This window comes from Crassostrea angulata, chromosome 8 (genome assembly GCF_025612915.1).
Source record: "Crassostrea angulata isolate pt1a10 chromosome 8, ASM2561291v2, whole genome shotgun sequence".
Taxonomy (NCBI): Eukaryota; Metazoa; Mollusca; class Bivalvia; order Ostreida; family Ostreidae; genus Magallana; species Magallana angulata.
In genome coordinates this window covers 59,291,497-59,296,311 of record NC_069118.1, presented here as the reverse complement: position 1 = coordinate 59,296,311, position 4,815 = coordinate 59,291,497, and positions in this window count along the sequence as shown.

Sequence of the window (4,815 nt, the reverse complement as noted above, 5' to 3'; positions counted from 1 at the left end):
AACCGCCACGGGAAGGGGGCATAATTTAATTTTTAATTTTGTTTGTAATAATTATATAGACCATTATACTTTCTATGACATAAAATGTTAAGATTATTGATTAACTGAAAATTCACTGCAAACAGTTCTACCCCAAATTGCACATAAAGTGCTACTCATGTCACGATGTGCATTATCATATGGGAAGGGATCTCATCCTTCAGTTATGAAAATTATAAATTTTAATTGTATTACCGGAGCTTGCATATAGCCTTCATTTTTAATTAAACTGGTACAAAACAGTGTTATTTAGGGGCAAACACATAGTGCGGGTATTACTGTCTAATGACAGCATCTAGTTTATTCCTGTTTTCTCTCTCTCTAACTAAATCACTTATAAAATAATGTACTCTTGCTATCGCTTTCTCTTTCTCCCTCTCTCAAACTATTCAATCTAAACAAGAACTCTTGCTATCTAATTCTTTCTAGCTCACTTAATTAGGCATTCTAAACTAAACATATATGCTTGCTCTCTGTCTCTCCCTATCTCTCTTTATCCTTAATAAAATTTCATCTCAGTTAAACTGTACCATATAATCTCTCTCTCCCTTTCTCTCTTTCTCTCTCTCTCTCTCATGTACTTTTGTTGTCTCTATCTTGCTTAGACTTGTAATCGTTTTCTCGTTTTCTCCGATTTAGTCTGCATAACATGTTCTTGCTCTCTTTATTTTTCTCTCAGACTTTCTATCCTAAACATGCACTATTGTTTTCTTTCTCAGAATGCTTAAATTCGTGTTAAACATATAATATACATCTCTCTCTCTCTCTCTCTCTCTCTCTCTCTCTCTCTCTCTCTCTCTCTCTCTCTCTCTCTCTCTCTCTCTCTCTCTCCACCTAGACAGCAAAGCTGGTTTATAGCTAAAATTCAAAGGACCGTATAGTCGTAATTCGTTAAACATTTATAGCTATAATCTCAATAAGAAATTTAATAGCAAATTTGTTATAGAAGAATTCAGCAAACAGTACATTACTGGCCATAATACAGTATGCAAAATTGTAAAAACAAAACAAATAAAGACGAATTTCCATTCCCGATTTTTGATTGTTGTAAAGTAACAAGTTTTGACACGGATCCATACATAAGCATACCTGACGTAACGTCCAAGAAGGTTTCCTTTAGTCTATTCTTAGAATAGAAAATCCATCATACAAAATGACTCCAAAAGGGAACAAGAGGCCCATGGGCCAAGGCCACATTGCTCCCCTTAGCAACCGTAGGCATGATAAAATCAGCTTAATGGAGTCATAATAAAATATTTGGTCAATGTGGTATATTGCATGTAGATCCTGTATATATTTAAAAAAAAATAAAAGCCCAATCCTCCCCCCCCCGCCTTGTGTTAATGATCCAGTTCTAAATGATTTAATAGTCATATCACATGTTGAGCATTGCAGTCCTCAAAAAAGATCCTAAGCAATTGTTTATATATGGGATATAAACCTACAACACACTCTGAACCCCTTGTGAGGCCTAAGAATCGTCCAGGGGCTAAAGTCTAAACAATTTTAAAGAATCAGCAATATGTAAAAATGCTTGCATATAAGTAAAACCATACATGATAACATTTAAGTTTTTGTGAATACCTGGTAAATAAAATGTTTTCCTTTGTACAACTAGATCACTAATGTGGCCCCACCCTACTCCTGAAAATTTTGATTTTAACGTATTGAATCCACACTATCTGAAGTTGATTTCACCTTAGTTACAGCTTTCTATGCAAATGGTTTTTTAAAAGATTTTAATAAGATTTTTCTTCATATATTCCTGCATAAAAATTCCCCCCCCACCCATTGTGACCCCATCCTATCCCCGGGAATAATGATTTGAACAAACTTAAATCTACACAACCTGACAATGCTTCCACACAAGTATCAGTTTTCCTGATTGATTAGTTTCTGAGAAAAATATTTTAACAGACCCCCCTTAGTGGCCCCATCCTACCCCTGGGAGTCATGATTTTCACAACTTTGAATCTACAATACCTGATGATGCTTCCACATAAGTATTAGCTTTCCTGGCTGATTGGTTTCTGAGAAGAAGATTTTTAAAGATTTACTCTATATATTCCTATGAAAAAATTCCACCACCCCCCTCCTGGGTTGTGGGCCCGCCCTACCCCCGGGAGTCATGATTTTTACAACTTTGAATGTACATTACTTATGGATGTCTTCACATAGGTTTTAGCTTTCCTGGCTGATTGGTTTCTGAGAAGAAAATTTTTAAGGGTTTACTCCATAAATCCTATGTAAAAATTCGACCCCCCCCCCCATTGCGGGCCCGCCCTACCCCTGAGAGTCATGATTTTTTAAACTTTGAATTTATACTACCCGCGGATGTCTACACAGTAATTTCAGCTTTCCTGGCTGATTGGTTTCTGAGAAGAAGATTTTTGAGGATTAACTCTATATACTCCAAAGTAAAAATTCGAAACCTTCCCTCCCCATTGTTGCCTCTATCTACCCCTGGGGGTCATGATTTTCATAAATTTACACATAAGTTTCAGCTTTCCTAGCTGATTGGTTTCTGAGAAGAAGATTTTTAAAGATTTACTATTTATTCCCATGTAAAACTCAACCCCCAATTGTTGCCTCTACCTACCCCTGGGGGTCATAATTTTCACAACTTTGAAATTACACTCCCTGAGGATGCTTACATACAAGTATCAGCTTTCCTGATTGATTAGTTTCTGAGAAGAAGGTTTTTAAAGATTTACTATTTATTCCCATGTTAAACTTTGACCCCAATTGTGGCCCCATCCTACCCCTGGGGGTCATAATTTCACAAATTTGAATTTACACTACCTGACGATGCTGCCACACAAGTGTCAGCTTTCCTGGCAAAATGGTTCTTGAGAAGAAGGTCTTTAAAGATTTCTAAAATAAATTTCAATCATTCCTAATTATCTCCCCTTGTATAAAAGTGGGTTCTTAATTTTCAAAAAAATTGAATCCTTTTTGCCTAAGGGTGCATTGTGCCAAGTTTGGTTGACATTGGTCCAGCGGTTCTGGAGAAGATGTTGAAAATGTGATAAGACGGACGACAAAATCTGATCAGAATAGCTCACTTGAGCTTTCAGCTCAGGTGAGCTAAAAACCTTTCATCAGAGCAAAAGCAGATGATTGTAAGATTGAGTTTAAATAAATAAAGTAGCAGGAACATTTCAGAGCTGATTTGAATTAGCCCAAATACTGTGTAGAAGGTGTTAAAATAATAGAGGTTCTGATCATTGGAAAACAAGGAAAGATCAGGAAGGGGAATTGGTGTGGGACAGGGGGTCATGGTTTGGAAAGATTGGTGAAGAAAATCGGGGACATACTTTGTCAGATTTAACCAGTGTCTTTATTGATTCTGTACCCGAAAAAGTTTCTAGCAGAACAAAACAGAACATGGAAATAAAAGATGAAAATAATATAGATACACTTACTTGGCCAAATTATTCCTTCTATATTAACATAAATGAAAATGTATGAAGAACAATAAAGATTCGTTTAGAACACCGCTTACATGAAATCAACAAGAGGCCAACAGGCCTTAACAGTCACCCGAGTACCTTAACCCATACACAAACTTGTCGAGGATTCCCATATATGCATTTAATTAAGTATCATTCTGAAATATTGTAATGATGACCACCTTCTTGCCTGAAATCTTTCAAAAAGGACTATGAAACCTATAATTTTAGCGAAAAACTTAAAGATCATAATAGAGTGCATAAGCTAATATGGAAAAGTTGCAAAACTCTGATAGAAAATAATTTTCCCATATTTGTCAATTTTTAAGATAGGTTTTATGTGTATATGTTTTCATAGATCAACTAAAACGAGGTGGTTAGTATACATGTTTTATTTTACCCCCCCCCCCCATCCCAATGAGCAGACAGAAAATATCATTGTGTGCATTAAAATAAAACAAACAGGCAACATAAAGCTATTTATAGTTACTCACTTCTCCTACACAAAGGTTTTTTGGTTAGCCAATTATTACTTTACTATTATCAAGTGAAGACTTTGCCTTTTGGTTGATCCTATTCTTTAGATTAAGGCCAATAAATACTGCATTTGTAAGTTACAGTATCTATACAAAGCATTAAAATATATAGGTGCGAGGCGTTTGTGTCTCAGCTCCAGGTAGAGAACATACTATAATTGTTATGAAACCACAATTCACATCTAGTTATCAAATGTGTGCAGAACAGGAACACAAAAAGTTTCATATAAGGTCGTTTGACTACTGGCTTATGGCCCATGCTTTGCTCTTCTACATTAATTGGCTGATTATTTGAATGTCCCTCTGGGCAGATAATTTGACAGTATTCCACATAACCACATGGATTCTGTTCCCTTGTTTGAAAAACAATCCCTAAATGGGAATGAGGGCGGTTCTTATTTTGTTAATCTCTTCGTAAGAAATTGATATGCTCTCAAGTAACAGCTAGTTCTTACCATAGGGCTAAAACAATTAATACTGCCCAAATACCCATTTAGGAGTTGTATACTATAATGTCTATGAATGAAACACAACAACGAACTTATGATAGCAATAGGTCTCCTTAGTAACCGAGAAAGGAACAGGTTAGCTAGAGTACCGATCAGACCCAAGCTTACAGAAAGTAAACCCTAACTAAACCCTGGGTTTTCTCTCTGGGTTTACTCTGGGTTTACTTTCGGTTTACAAGAATGGACCCAGAGTAAACCCAGAGTAAGCCCAAAGTAAACCAAGAGTGGACACAGAGAGTAAATCCAGTCAGAAGTATACCAATGAAAGCAGACGCTAAC